Source organism: Heterocephalus glaber, unplaced genomic scaffold (assembly GCF_053883595.1).
Source record: "Heterocephalus glaber isolate CG9 unplaced genomic scaffold, H.glaber_assembly_v1.0 deba00000678, whole genome shotgun sequence".
NCBI classification, from domain to species: Eukaryota; Metazoa; Chordata; class Mammalia; order Rodentia; family Bathyergidae; genus Heterocephalus; species Heterocephalus glaber.
The window spans coordinates 747,998-764,690 of NW_028258157.1; the positions used below are offsets into that span (position 1 = coordinate 747,998).

The window sequence follows — 16,693 nt, forward strand, 5'->3', positions numbered from 1 at the left end:
AGAAAAAGCAGCACTGGAGTAAGAGAGGATCTGGCTGCTGGGTTATCGGAGGAAGAGGCGCAGAACTGGGTTGCTTCCAGGGAACCCAGGCCAGGCTTGCATGCTCGCCCCGTCCGCAGGGCCTTGGCTGACAACAGGGAAGTGTGCCTTTCAGGGGTTCGAGTCTCAGGTGGAGCTGGAGGCTTCAAAGTTACCAGAGGAGGCTTGAGCCTGACAGGAAGTCAGAGAGTAGGAAGGTTGCAGGGGAAACACGGAGGGAAGCTGGGAGACCCAGGGCAGGCCATTCAGAGCAAGGGTGTGCAGCCCAGACGACGCAGGGCCCTGCTACCTGCTTCCCACTGCTCCTCCGGACACCCTGCACCGACAGCGCCCTGGCCCTCTCCTGGGGCTCTCTTCCATGGCAGCCGGCTCCTCTTCACTCTCCTAACGCCAGGCATGTCCAGCATCCACCCTGACTTTATGCACCTCACCCCTTCCTGTCGGGATCTATGCTTCTTCGAAATCTCATGTTGTGGCCACCACTTCCATTCACGCGGTTGCTGACCTGAGCTCTGGTTTCCCCTAGTGAGCATCTCATCGCCCCACCCTGCTGTCCCATCACTGCTCTTCAAAGCCGTACAAAGTCAAACCCGAGTCCTTGCTCCCTGCTGGCACAGCACCTCCCGGCCTTGCCCAGGGCATCCGACCGGCCCTCCGACCCTCCGCGCACCACAGGACTCAGCACACACCCATGGTCACCACCTGCATCCAGCCCGTGGAATAGGTAACATGCACGGCCTCACTCAGTCCTCATAAACACCTACAGGCAAGAAAAAAACATAAAGGAGGGAAATCCGGAGAAGAGCCCCAGCCCTGTCTCTTCTTACTTCCTTGACCTTTTCCTTCAAACAACCACCTATTTTCATGACTGCTGCATGGCCCTATCCACAGGTGGCCTTTGGTGTCTACCTGAAAAGAAGCCTCACTTTCACTGTGAATTGATACATTCCCTAAACACCGTAATATCACCCTTTGTAACCCAAACCAAGACGTTTCTTCTGTCCCTAAATTCCAAAACCCCTCAAGCTGCACTTGTAACACTGCCATGATTAGGGGAATATATTTATGTTCATTTATCACTACATCCTATTATCACTACATCCTATTCAAGTCTATTAAACAGACTCGAATGTAGTGGGCACATAACATTCACTGAATAAATAGAAAAATGCAATGAAATTAAATGCAGTTGCAGTACTATTTCCACATCAGAAAACAATTACTGCTGGGCATAAGCATTTATAAATAGCGTCTACTTTTTGACAGATGTCCAATATTCAAAGTGTGGGCCTAATCCTTAAGGGAATAATTAAATCTCTGGAATGTCTCCCTTAAAACTCCAAATATTTTAAGTGTGTATGCAATTCACAAACAAAAGTCTTACAACCCCCCTGTCCCTATAATAATGCACTCAGAGTCAACCAGCAGTGTGTTTGCAACTTTTGATGTCCAGAGTTGATGCAATTTGAAGCATTCACTAAGAAATCTCTAAAACTGAGGCAAATATTTTATTGAATAATTCAATATTTTATGTCTTCTACTGTAATTTATTGTACAGAAGCAGTCCAAATTCTGAAAGCAAACATGTAAATTATTCACATTTTCATTAAGTTTGAGAGCAAAAACTTGCCATTCAATTAATGCTATTCCATGTGGGGCTGGATTTGCTCCTAATAGGCTTTCAAAAGAGTAAAGCATAGTTGTTGTTTTTTTTCAAATGAAGATAATTGTTTTGTGCAGTAGTCTTTATTACTTTTAAAAACATGGAACGCATCACAAATTTGCGTGTCATCCTTGCGCAGGGCCATGCTAATCTTCTCTGTATTGTTCCAGTTTTAGTATGTGTGCTGCCCAAGTGAGCACAGGAAAAGCATAGTTTTGAAAACTACTGTTTTTTAAAAAAGAAGAGAAGAAAGATGGCAATCCATTTCATTCTGTATGCGTTTGAGGAACACCAAAGTCAGAAAAGCAGAAATGAAGCCCTGTTTGATGCACTGTGAAGGTAACCGTGAGTGCTAAGTGTGAAGTCTTCCTAGTTGTCCAAGGAATTGTCTTCAAAGCTGAGCTACAGAGAGGACGGACGGCCTGGGTGAACAATGGGATGGAGGAATAGCTCTGGGTGTCAGAAGTCCCACCCCACACGAACTGTTCTTCCTTCCCAGATTTGGTGCAGGCTGGCCATGTGGAGGAAAGAGTAAAATGTATAAAACTGCTGCTACTGTAAGGATCGAATGGTAAAGCAGACATCCTTCTCCCACCCCACTCCACTCGTTCCACTCGCAATCATCATAGAGACAAAAGAAGGAACCAGAGGTTCAGGTTCGCATGGACAGAGGGGAAGGAGGAGGCTGAGATCACACGGGACAGGAGGGGCGGGGGGGGGGGGAGTCCGTGCCCCTCCGGGCCCTTGCCCCAGGGCAATTCTCTGCCAAAGCCACTATTTTTGGGAAATAGCGTTATTTTTAACCCAAGGAAAAACAAAACATAGTTATGTCTTGTGGAGCTGGGAAAAAATTAAAATACGGAAAGATCTGATAAAAGGACCATTTCCTTTGTGCTGATACATAAATAGCTTATTCATAAATTGGAAGTAATGAGATCCCGTATTTCAAAAGTCAAGTACTCCCCTTGCTATAATTCTTCTACCAGTGCCAAATAGCTTCTATTTTTGTTATATAATAAACAACCCATAGTGTCCAGTGTCCCTGAAGTTGGGTAGAAATAATATAAGTAAGCCAAAGATTTAGATAACCTAGACATGCAAGTTTGCTAACAATGCCTTTCTATAGCATGGATACGTATCTAGTGGAATACTTGTGGAAGCGCACGTGCGTTTGTGTGTGTGTGTGTGTGTCCCTATTAGACAGGGAGATCTTGGTATCTACATTAAATCCTAAGATTTTTGATGAGATGGGTACCATGCCAGGAATGTTAGTTCCTGAAATTATTTTCAATTTAAACTACTTTCTATAACACTGCCAGTCTGTTTTTAGAAAGCTGTTTCACCTTATGAAATGCTTTCGTGTTTCATTTTTGGTTAGAATGACCCTAGAAACACAGAAGGGATGGGACCACGCTAACCAGAGTGGAAAGGTAAAGTACTTAAGAGTGGAAAAGGCTTACCTCACTAAAATCTGATTCTTCAGCTGTTCATGTTCCTCTGGCTTCATTTTTTGCTGGTCTTTTCCTGCTCCTGTGTGCGTGTGTGTGTGCAGTTAATCCACTTTACAAGTAATCAAATTCCCAGTTCTCAAAGGCCAGGGGTTCTTTATGGGATCCACCTACTTTTCCACCATCTTGGATTGATTTTTGTTTTATCCAAGCATTTTTAAAAACTGTTCTGTTACTATTTCCTGCCTCAGCTGCAGCAATTTCTTTCCAGCTTTCAAACAAATAAGCAATGCACTGTAGGGCTGATATGAAAGGGGTTTCACTCGTGAGCTGGAGGGCAGAGTGCACACCCAGCCTTGGCCCTGAGGCAGGCGGTCTTTGTTTTTTACCCTTCACATCACAGTTGGTTACAACCTCCAGCATGGTCCCTGTGCTGCCTGGTGCCAGCGGAGGAGTCCCACATGGCCACGCAATCTGCTGCTGGTGTTTCCATGAAGCAAATGAGCTGAATTTCTAATTGCTCATTAGGAAACCTCCATTCATTTTACTGAAAACCTTCCCTTTCATTGTTGTCTGCATTTTTCCTCAGGCACTGCAGACTGCTCACAAAATTTATTTTAGCCTAATTCAAGCATGTAAACATTATTTAATGTCATGATAAAAATGTCCTCATTTCCTTTTGTCTCAATTATTATCTGAGCAATCATAATATTTCCAATACTGCAAAATACTCAAATATTGATTATATTGTGATTGGATACTTCCCCAACATGGATTGATTCTTCTACTCAAGCTAGTTTCCCTGTTTCACAAACACGTCAGTTTGTCCCACTCTGCCACCCTAAATCACCCCTGTTAACCCTCTTCCACTCCCAAAACCACCCTTCAAGTCTACACTTCAGGCTCTTCTTGTAGTCATTCCAACTCCTCAGTCACACACATCTTTCTCTTCTCTAATGTTCTCAAATACGTACGTCCTATCCTACACACTGTCACACTTATCAGTATACTGTCCTGGGTACGGTTATATCTCCAGATAGATTCATTTTCCTTGAAGGAATGGGTCCCAGTTTATGGTTCTGAATCCAAGAATGTCCAGCATAGTTTTGAACACACAGTAGGTGCCCAGTGAACAACAGACTATATCTACTGAGCATGTATGTGCCAGGAGCTATGCTAACATGGTATATGAACAAATTCTTCAGTGCTCACAAAAAATCTAGTGAGGTAGATTCTTTTCTGCAAGTGGCAGAGCAGTTTGCCCACAGGAGATAATACAGTGTAACTACTTATTTATGCTGATCGGTGCAGCAAACTGAAACAGCTCAGTTCTTAGCCTTAAACCACCAGAGCAGACCTCAACTGCGTCGTCTTCAAAACTTAGGAATGCTTCCCACTTTCTGTTTTATAGACCGTCGTAACCCTGCCTCGTGGATGTACAGAAAAAATGACATTTACAGAAGCTTATGTTTACATCGCAAGAAGCAAAGTTAGTCATAGTTAGCAAATAAAGATTTCAATACTGAGAAAACCCAAGAATTCTCCTCTTTTAAAAGTCTCTGTGGAAATCTGCATGTGATTACTTAAATGCTATAATTTTCTTCAAGTCTTCATCAGGATTATCAGATTAAACAAGCAGTACTTATTTTCTTTACAACCAGCAATGCTTTCATTAGCATCACATGACATTGTCAGTGACTTGCATGGGGTCCACAGTGTGCACATGGATTTGGCAGGAAGTAGCAGGTTAAATGTAGAGTCAGCCTTGATGCACTGCTATGTAGCAGAGATTCTAAAGCGACATGAAGTCCTTTGATACAAGCAGACAAACATGATGACTGTATTGGCCTTTCTTGAGTTCACGATGCAGGTTCAGATACACAAACAAATGCATGAATATCAAAACCAGGGTTCAGATTTCCGAGCTGGGTGCTTCTGTCCAATATGGCCCGAAGTGTAATTCGTCTGACAGCTGTTCCAAGTCAGAGTTTACTTAACAATCAAAAAGCTGTCAGTGCAAGTCGATTAACTTGCAAATTAGACAACTCTACTTCTGAAGACCATCAGAAGGGATATTGTGTGGTTAGTCTGCCTCCACCATTTTCATGCCTTTATCAATTAAGTACGAGGTTCTAGAGAAATAAGAAAGAATTCTCCCACTGTGAGATGGAAAATATCTTTCCAGCTCAGGAAATGCGTGCAGTGTAATTGCTTTCGGCCTTTTTGTCCCCACAGAACACGGCTGTTCCCAATCCTTTTTGCCAGAGCTGCATGCATCGCCCCCCTGTTCCCCTCTGACCTCGCTTCCAGGCGACGCTGCTGGCTTAGCAATCACAGCCAGCTTCCTCTCCTGGCCTGTGACGTACAGACAAAGCCTAACTACTTTTCCTTTTTCAATCTCACTCTTTTCCCTAGTAATGCAGTGAAGTAACCCTGAGCACTGTGTTTAAAAATGAATTTATGTGAAGAGAGGCCGAAGATGCAAGGATAGAGAACAAAACACTGGCTTCCTTGGGGTGGAAGAGATCTCGGGTGTGGGTGAATGGATCCAGAGAGCAGGTACACGTGGGGAGCAAGATTAGAGATGAGGGCCCAGCAGAGGCCCACGGTTCACACATTCGCACTGTGGCGTTAGGTGAGGGAGGAGATTTTCGCGATCCCAGCCTACACAGAGCAGGGGCAGTGCGAGGTAGAGGCGCTGTGAGCTCCTCTGTCCCACACTGTACAGTCCCCGCCACCTGGACTGCTCAGAGCACCGCACTGCATGCTCAAATAGACACGGCCACACCTAGCTCTGAAAATGAATGGATGCTGAGCAAGTGGCAAAAATATTATATTCTTTGGCATTCTCAAATAAACCTTTTCCAAGAATGTGAAGCATCGGTGAAAGGTTCACATAAATGTCACCTACAGGAACATAACTCGTTTGTAATTTCCTAGCTGCAACTTCAAACACACTGTTTGAACTATTAGCTCTTCAAATTGTGTAACATTTCCTAATGTCTAAGCCTTTTATGCTTTATATGTTGAAAAGCAGGCCAAAACCTAGGTAACTGAATAAAAAAATATGTATTAGGGGAAAAAGCACCTTAGCCAAATGCAACTGCAGCTTCTGGGTCATATTCTCAGTAAATTAAAAATATGCTGTCAGGCATGATTCCCACACGTTCAGGCACTGAGAAGTCCTTTGTAAAACAAAACTATAAAAATTTTTCAAGTTAAACCGTTAATATCGGACAATTCATTATTATTAAAAGAAAAAGAAACAGAAGAAATCACAGTGTTAGATATGTTTTCCCTTATCTGGAAGTGAATGACAAGATGGTAACTGAAATTTAAATCATTAGTAAATGAACACTTAAAATTCAGTGGAGGATTCCTCACAGCCAGGCTCCTGTGTGCTCACGGGTTTATCTTTCACAGTTGCAGTCATTCCCGTCTGCATGGGCCTAGCCTGGAAACAGGCAGGAGGCACTGGGGCTGGGGACAGGGGTGGCACCGGGGGTCGCCTGGGGTCCCCGCTGCAAGGCTGCCAGCCCTCGGAACCCATCTCCACGGGGCACAAAAGCATCAAGGAGCGGCCGGCAGCATGAATTAAACATCCATGTTCCTCGAGACTTGTGGCAGGCTCCTCTTTTTCCTCATGCTCCTCTGAGAGCCCAATTCCAATGCGCATTCCGACAAGCCGTCTTATCATGGACCCCCTTCAGAGAAGCGTCAAGCTGGCTAGACTTCTGAAGCCAGGTCTGTGGACCACGCACGGCTCAGCAGCTTCCACAAGCCCACCAACCTTGGACTCAGCTGCAAAACGCCCACCTGGAGGAGAGGCTCAAAGGACCCATCACTCTGAAAAAAGCAAAAGGACCTGTGCCCATGGAAGCAGTAAGAACGCCCCTGCCTGCTTCAGTACCCTGCAGTAACAGCCAACTCGCAAGGCCTCTCCCACACGAAGCTGGCCTCCCCAGTGCCACCGTGCCCTCTCCCAACACCCTGGGCTGACCCTCCTCTCTTGCCGGTCACATCCGGAAAACAGTGGCCTCATAGGCATCATGTGGAGTTTCGTTCTGCAGTGCTGGGGAATGAACTCAGGACCTTCACACTGAGCTACTTTTCCAACCCTTTTCTATTTCTTATTTTGAGATAGGGTCTCACTGAGTTCCGAAATTGCCCAGATTGGGTTTAACTTGTGATCCTCCTGCCTCAGCCTCCCCGAGTGTTGGGATGACAGGCGTGTGCTACCACACTCACCTCTGAGCCCAAATCTTTAACTAGGCTTATTTTTCTAGTCAATGCAAAGTAACACATGATATAGAGAAGAACAGACTGCCAACACTTCATCAGACTTAGCATCGAGACATATTTGTATAAATCCTATTCTATTATTGGATGAAAATGATATCCTGTTTACACTGATTGTTCTGTTCTTATATTCCATTTTAACCTGTTTCTAGACATTTCTAGAAAGTATAGAAGAAAACATCATGATCTTTTAGTCTAGTTTCTACATCGTAATAAAGACCTCACTTGTAGACTACAAATGAAAAATTACCATGCAAGCTCTCCCAAATACTCAATTACTTACTGACAACCTTTTCTTAAAAGTTCTACTGGACACACACACAAATATTATGGCATATTCCTATATATATATTTTTCCTGATCAAAATAATGATCATTACCACTTTAAAATTTCCCAGTGCAATTGCAAACATCTCAGAAAAAATATCTTCACATGTCCAGCCTCTAATAAAAAATGCATATAAAATATTATATATTTCACAATTTAGTTGGCTGACTGTCATACTCTTATTTGTCTCTATCCTTAGACTTAACCAGAATGAAAGTGAACTAAAGTATAAATATACAGGACAAAATGAGACTTTAGAGCTTCACCCTGATGTTAAGAGAAAGCAATCAGTAACTAAGAGCCAAAGACCCTGTGATGACCAAAAAACATCCCATGTGTTTCAGAGAAGTACCTTCTGCCCAAGTGGTGGTCGGGTACCAAGATACCCAGTGAGTTCTGGAACCTTGCTGTTGTACTTTATATCTAAATGTTCCCCCAAATCTTCCTGCACTCATGGGTGGGGTCTTGGGGGGGCGGGGACTGGATCATGGGGATGTGATACTCATCAATGGAATTAGTGCACTGATGGTTTATAGCCAGGTGTGATGTTAGGAGATGAAGCCTGGTGGAAAGAGATGGGTCACTGTGGGTGTGGCCTGGAAGGGTCTCTCTCCCTCCTCCTCCTCCTCCTGGGATCCCTAGCTGCTTCCTGCCTGCCCTGCCATGGCCTGTTTCTCCTCTGCTGTGCCCCTCTGCCTTGCTGCCCTGCCCTGAAGCCAGCCAACTATGCATTGAAACCTCTACAATCTGTGAGCCAAAATAGACCTCTCCTACTTTACATTGTAGGTGTCAGGTACTATGTCTCAGCGATGAGAAAGTAACTAAGACACTCATTTGGGCTTTAGGGATGGATGGATCTGGCCCTCAGCAAACTCTCGAGACTGTGGATCTCAGGAAGAATGGGAGCAAGGCCCAAGAGCAAGGTTAATGCTAAGAACCAAAAAGTAGCTAGTGAGAACAATGGCTCAAAGGAGGTGGACAGAAAGCATGCAGGACTCTGGCAAGAAGATAGCAACTGGAGATAAAAATGTAGCAAATGTCAAAGATGGAGCAAATTCAGAACTGTGGCTCAAAGATAAGCTCAAGTTCATACAGTGATAATAACACTGAAATAATCACTGTACTCATGTTCACCTGAGGATGCAAAGGAAACAAAAGATTAGCTAAGAGAAACTGCTTAAAACTTCTGTTTAAACACATCTACTTTGTTTACTCTTCTTGCTCTCAGATCTCACAGTGCTCCATGCACAACATCACTAAAATGGGAAATGAATTTGGATTTCCCATCCCTTTAAAACACCCCAAGTTGAAGAAGTAATATACCTTCCTTCCTCTGTGCTCACACTAGGGCTCAAATGAGAACATTTTGTAAGTCCCTCGATCACATTCTCCCTGCTAGACCTTTCTGTAAAGCCCACCACAATCATTTGGATCCATCCTAGAATGGGCGTCCGTGCCGCTCTGCCAGAATTGCAGTCAGGGGCCTGTCATCCCCATCGGGCTAGCCTTGTGCTCTGCATCCACTCCTGTGCTGTGACAGAAGGGGAGGGCGTGCGATGAAGGGGCAGACACAGCATTACTGCAGGGGACACACTGTGGCCACCACAATGTCTGTCCTGCCGAGTGGAGACGTGAGGAGAGCCCAGGGGAAACGCGTGCTCCTGATTAGCCAGCCCTCACTGCATGTGCCGCACAGCCAGCTGCTCATGGGTAAGATTAAAAGAAGAAAAATAAGACTGGAAGAACAGAGAGCAACTCAGGGGGCCAAAGGAAAAGGAGGAAATCAGAGCAGACCAGTGGAAGAGGGACATGCAGGAGAGTGGAGAGAGAGGACACTTAAAATAAATTTGCATTTTAAAAAGAGAAGCTGAAAAAAAAATTAAAAAAATAAAAAGAGAAGCTGGAGTTTGCCTTAAAAGGTGGGAACTTATTTATTAACATTTGAAAAAAATTGGCTTTGCACCAAAAGCTGTAAACACTGCACTATTTAATGAACCACTACTTAATGAATTCAAATATTCACTGTGACTTCTAAAGGTTGCAATGAACAGTGCTGTAGATTAAAATGACATAAATCTGATGGGACATATGGTAACTTTGTGGGGTTTTAATGAGTTGTAGTGTTTTGGGTTTTGTTTTCTTTTGCGGTGGCGGTTTTTTGTTGTTTGATTGTTTTGTTTTTCATTCTGGGAGCCGAACCGAAGGGCTTCCCCCACACTGGACAAGAGCTCTCCACCCACTGAGCCGCATCCTACCCAGACCTGGGCTATTCGACAGGGAACCGTGAAGTCAATTCCTGTAAAACTATTTTTATTTATAAGAAAGTAGTTTTTGTTTACTTTCAATATATTGTTAGGACAAGCAATGTGCACTGATCTTTACTGCCCAAGAATAGCAGGGATTTGGATAACACTGATTTTGGTGGTGTGGATCAATGGCCGATCAATACATGAAAGGAGGAGTGTTTATGGCAGTCATTAGGTTGGCTCCCGGCACAGCAAAGGACTTCGTGTTGTTCATCTCCACCCTTCAGCTGCACTCATATATGAACATGGAAGACACAGCTGTGGTTGTTTAACTGTGCTAAATACTGGACCACTGCAGCCTGTGCTGCTGCCTCAGGCAGCCGCTCCCCTCGGAGCCCCTCAGGTGAGGAAGGCCACACATGGCCCAGGTCTGGGCTCATCTCCAGGACCTTCCCTTCACTTCCCCTTTCAGATCCTGCACCCTAGCCAGCAGCCCCGAGTCAGGAGGCGACTGTGCAGAGGGCCTCGGCTGCTCTCCCTGCTCCCAACCAGGAGCTCCTTCCTTCCCTCACCCTACTGAGCAAGTAGAGAATCTTGGCACCAGGATTTTCACCTCACAAAGTGAGCCACGAGGCAGCCACCCTGAGCCACCCTGACGCTGGACAGCTCATCCCTGAGCACAGACAGAGGCCCTGGCACCACCATGGGGAGGAGGAGATGCCTGCTCACATGGGTGGGCACCATAGGCACACACCGCCCGCCACCGCGCTCTCCCTCTGTGCCTCTCGCCCGTCTCTTTCCTCCAAGCCTTGGGGCAGAAGTGGGCACCTCCCGGAGGCACCCTGGCTGCCCGGCTGAACTGACTGCTCTGTCCTGCCCACTCCTGCACACCAGCTCCTGTTGCTCCCGAAGGACGCTCAGGACCTTGCAATCTGGATTCTGCTTGTTCACTTGTGTGGGGTTGGTTTCTCCCCGCAGTGGAGTTAACAGCACCAAGGGAAGTTTTGCTCCCTTCAAATCTAAAGCACCTGCTTTGCAGGAGGATGAAGCAGTCAAGCAACACAAGAGTAACCAGATAAATAAGTGAGTGTCACCTGGAGGGCAGCAAAGAGAGAGCTACACCAGTGTGCTAGCCAGGCAGAAACCAACGCTCCTGCTGGGAAACTCGAGGTCTTCAATGCAGTGACTTCTCTCCCCACTACTCGGATGATGAGGGATGAGGAACTAATCTGTGCTGATGATGGAAAGACCAGGAAATTCTCTTAAAGTCGTGTCGAAAAGGTTTTTCTGCCTCAAGTCTGTGCTTTCCTGTGGGACGTACAGAGAATATTTCAGGTCCTTCTGGAGTGAGAAAAACATAAAAGCACTGCTGCTTCCCCATAGGAAAAATCAGAAAATCCAGCAGGGTCCAGACACTGCAACTCCCTGCGGGCCGCCCTGCTCTGGGCCTGCAACACTCTTACACACTCACATTCACACTCACACACTCAGGAGGTGCCGCACACCCCGCAACCCGCTCGCCACACTCGGCTTCAAGGGCCAGCGTCACAATGACCTGATCAACTGCAGAGAGGGGAACTCAAGGGGGTCGGGCAGAGTCAGGCGGACGGTTAGATTCTCAGAGCATCAGAGCCGGACAAGGGTGTGGAAAGCGGTGCGCCCTCCCAAGTGCTAAAATCACTCCGCAAGCTCCTGAGGTTCCGTGAGGCAGGAAAGTGATGAGGCCACACTTGATTTCTCATTCAAAATCATGAGTAGAGTTTGAAATGAAAGTGGAAAAGAACCTCGCTGCACTTCTGCATTAAAACAAATCACTGCACTATTTTACCTCACGTGACCTTCTTAGACTACTGATTCTAAGGATTGCATCATCATACATAATTTAGTGGTAGGTATTTTTCATGTTAAAAACTACGTCCTAATTTGTTTTCAAACAAAGATGTATTTCAGCCTCAATTTCTGAAGAGTGGCTAAGGCACTAGCATTATCAATATACAGCAAAAATCTGGCCAGGCGTGGTGGTCCATGCCTGTAACCTCAGCACTGGGGAGGCTGAAGCAGGAGGATCACCAGGAGTTTGAAGCCAGTCCGAACTATATAGCAAGGCCCTTCTCAGAAAACAAACAAAACCAAATTTTATATATATATAACAGTATCTACTATACACACACACACACATATATATATGAGAGAGAGAGAGTGCAAAATAAATACAGCCCTAAGCATCCGCTACTCATGACAGCTAGAGCACAACATTGTATCCCTATTCAGACAGATCACAGCAGTTTACATTTCAACTTTTTCACACTGGACCCTCCATAGCCCAGAGCCTCCCATGCTTTCAGTTCAATCCTCAGTCACCATTTCTCTTCTTTTGCTGTAAATAACAATTCTCGCATCATTCTTACTCTAGAATAGCACAGGTCCATCTCGAGATCATTTAGTGCAAAAATTCAGAGCTGAGGCATGTCCTGAGAATAGGACGCCTCCACTCACACCACATCCTCTCTGGTCCTCAGTTACAGACTCATTACTTCATGTTTCTCTTCTGGACATGGCTTGGCCTTGAAATTCTCCTTAAAAATTTCCGGTCATCTTTTAAGACTAACTTCAACATTTTTGTCTTCATAAATCCCTCCACAATGCTGTCACCTACAATCATCAAAAGGGCCATTTATTTCAAAGTAACGATTTCATTGTCAAGCTCTCCAGTAAACCCTAAGCTTCACTGGGACAAGGAGAGCAAGTAATGTTGGACCCACAGTAGGGACTCTTAAATGCGAATGAATCGATGCTAATTCCATTGTTGGGAGAACGCTGTCTCCCTCTCTCCTGGGCTGCTCCTGTCCTGCGTTTGGGAGACCTTTCCATCACGCAGAGTCCACTGCAGGCCCTTGGTCTGCCAGGATTCCACAACGCCTTCTTCACAGAATCCTTCAATAATACATCATCACAATTTCTTTTCTGATCATAAAGTTACTATGTGGATATTGATTACATCTGAAAAACAGCAAAAGCCACCCTACTCCTAAAACAGGCCAAGAAACGAAAAGGGGTATAATCTGATTGGACCTAGAAGCCCAGGCTAAAAGAACTGCATAAAGTGTCAATGCATCAAATCCAATAGAAAATTTTTTTTAAATAATCCTTTTTGGCAAGAAATATTATTACAGAAAGAAACAGATGCTTTAATATCATCCCAATTTTTTATTTACTGTGTGAACTTTGACAACCTGAAATAACACCTTACATATCCTCTCTGAGTACTGTTTCTTCATTTCATATGATTGTGGTATTTAAATCTCAACAATAAACACAGCAATGTCTAGAAATACTAGCAAAAGAATTAATGGCTAGTGTTATTTCCCAGCTATAGTGTAATCTAACAAAGTCAGAGATTAAAGACAAAAATCAGCTAATTTTAATAACTGTCCCCAAAATATTTTTACTGATATTCAGTCTTTATTCTTGCTAAAAAGTATTAAATTAGAAAGAGAAAGAAACTTTCTTAAGTTAATAAATATTATCTAAAACATATATGGAAAAGACATTTAATGGTGAGATACTTCTAACACTCCCCTTCAGTCAGAGATGAAAGAATAGACAGGCATAAACTTTGGCCAGAAAAAGAAACATTTTTATTATTTGGAGACATTCTGATCATCTAGATAAAAATCCAGGAGAATTAAGCTAAAGAATTACTAAATTAACACATTTTTAAGTATGAAATTTTAGAAATCAGTATGAAAAATGTAAACAACTAGAGCAATACGCCAAAAACTATAAATTATCAGAAAAAAGGACTGAAATTTTTGAAAAGAAATTCAGCCCCATAATTAAACAATTAAAAGACACAAAACATGTTACCACACATCAAATCAATAAAATTTTTTAAAGACTGGGGGAGAAATATATGTATGTTTGAAAGCAAGTCAGGACATGGTTTTTAACATGAAAAATACTCATTCCTCTGTAGGTCTTTTCCACCAGGAAATGTTCTGAGATGTACACAAGGTAAGATGTACAAGGATGTTCGCTGAGACCTACTTCAAACAAGAAACCAATGGAAGCCATCTAAATCTTCTTCCTAGGAAGACTCCTTAAATATCTGAAGACACATCAGTCCCATGGAAATTGCAGAAGGGAAAAGATGAAATTGAAAATAAAGGAATGAAGCAATAATGAGTGAAAAGTTCCTCAAATCTTGAGTGGAAAGGCAGGTCACAATAAGGCAGAGTACCAACTTCCCTCTACATATGTGTAAAAATGGCACGCTGATTATGCGTGAACTCCCACAAGGAGCTGCTCCAACCACACTGCGGGAAAGACACAAACTCTCCGCAGCAGGGCGGGTGGCAGGTGAGGTGAGTCGGGGTGTGGGGAGAGCTCTTAGTTTATTAGCTGCTTGGGTCTTTTGTGACTTAATGTATTATGTAATCAAATGTGGCTATGAAAGGGCTAATTCATACCTACTCATAGGAAGAAATGGTCCAACAACACAACTTGAAGCACTTCCCTCCTCGTAGTGATCCATCAAAGTGAAGAGTTAAATCCTCAGACCCTGGGTCACACATTCTGGGTCCTAAACCTGGCTTGGCTGTAGAAGATGTAAGAGCTGCTACATTGTTTCAGATTCATCCAGGATGGTACACTTACAGGGTTCTCAGGAGGGTTAAACAAGATCTTACATATAATACACTCACAACAGTATCTAATACACACTAAATCTCTACTACAATGTTGTGGCTGTACTGCGAGTTTACAGCAATGAGAACTTAAGCTTACACCTGAGAAATAAATACACCACTAATCTGTAAGTTTAATTTTTTTCAAGAAAGAACAAGTATTTACATCAAAAACAGCCATACCCTGGATACAGAATTCCATTAAAAAAAATCACCTATTCTAGATAAGAATAAAAATAACTTTCACTTTAATGAAATTCTGTGAAATGTTTAATGTGCAATTTCATTTCAATAGGAAAGGCCAAGAATGTTGTACAACTTCTTGTCATTTTCATGCTTTTATTAAAATTTTTCACTATTACCCCACATTTAATTATCATTCTATTATTAGAAAAAGAAAATGAAACTAACTGATCTGCAATTTCATATATTGAACAAATTCGTAAGTTAAGCTTTATAGGGGTACATTATGATTAATATATTACCTTGAATATATATCTTCATATAATACAAAGTTGCTCAACTACAGCATTAACTTACATATAACTTTTGTTCTATGATACTTATCTCAAAAATAAAACACAGCAAATAAATATTAACACAAAAATGAACTATGAACTATAAAATATGTGCACCTCCTGGTAGCATTTCTAAAATTACTGGCTAATTCTAGCATAGTTAATCTCCCAAAAACCTGCCCAATGCCCTGGAAATTACAGAAAGATTCCTCAATACACTGAAGTTAGGAACAAATCGGTTAACTAATAAATAACTTACAGAATTGATTAGCACAAAGAAAACAGACATAAATTCAATGAGGCAGAACTTCATTGTGTATAAAATTAAGGCGATATAGTCTAGGTTAGAAAGCAGGTTTATTTTTCTAATCTTATCTGAAATACAGAAAAGAACAGTTCTATGACTCTTGAATGCTGTTTATAAAATCTGAACCAATCCCTGTTTTTGGAGGACATGTGAAGAACTTTACCACAAGGGGGGATTAAGTACTAAGATGTCTATGCTCCAGAGAATGGCTTCGTTTCCTTTAAGTTCTTTCATGTTGCTATCTGAAGGTGTAATTTTTGAAAAATGAAAAATTACAAATACAAATAAGAACAATAGATAATTGAGAACACAGCAGATGTTGGAATTGTCAGATTCTTGTGGACTGCCTTAGCCTGGTTATCTCTCTCTCCTGGTTATCGACTGGAAAGAGGCTTCTCAATGAAGTCACACCTTTTGTTCACACTGAATAGCATCTTCACATCCTTTCTATGCTTTGTCAAGGGAAACTAAGAAGTCCACAGAAGCACAAATCCCATCCACAGACGGGGTGATGACATGAGGTCAGTTTTTCCCCAAGTGGGTAATGGCCACTGTGATTCATTTTTAAGAACTTAATTTTCTGTCCTGTCAATTCCTTCTTTTTAATTGCAACAGGATCTCATACATAATGCATAGTTTTATTAAAACACATCCTACTGCCTTGTGACATAGCATGAGTTGTCAAGAAAAATGTAATAATCTTTGACCTCAGCCCGCCCGCTGACATCAATGAAAAATGAAAATTAAGCTTACAAGATGGCCAAGGGCCCTTCAGATGAGGCTCAGCGTAGAGAACCCTCCCCTCCTGGGATGCTCCCTGTGCCCTATTACAAATCTCTTCCCACTCTGTTTCCGAAGTTTGGAATTAGAATCCCCACTGCTAGTTCCTGAATCAATCTGTGCATTTGTGTACTACATGTTTACAATTAAGATACATGGGACCATTAATTAAAAAATATGAAATTGATGCCCCATTTGCTTCCATAGGGACACAGCTAGGGAAAAAGTAAATTGTAATTTTAAATTAGATAACCTCAATTTTTATTTTCTACAATATTTTCTATTGAAAACCCTCCTAAAGAAAATGCAGCTGGCTATTTAACAAAAATTGTGTTCCCCATGGGAAGCTCGCCTGCTGTGACCAGCCAAAGGTTCGCAAG

At 43.0% G+C, this 16,693-nt stretch overlaps 1 protein-coding gene and 1 non-coding gene across 8 annotated transcripts in view; both read right to left on the reverse strand.

The window, feature by feature from the left end:
- The window catches only part of Cacna2d1 (calcium voltage-gated channel auxiliary subunit alpha2delta 1), a 428,021-nt gene that overhangs the window by 362,220 nt on the left and 49,108 nt on the right, over positions 1-16,693 (reverse strand). The window lies entirely within an intron of this gene.
- On the reverse strand, positions 1,797-1,902 carry LOC147829179 (U6 spliceosomal RNA). The gene has a single exon (XR_015449455.1). It is a non-coding gene; the product is annotated as a U6 spliceosomal RNA (small nuclear RNA).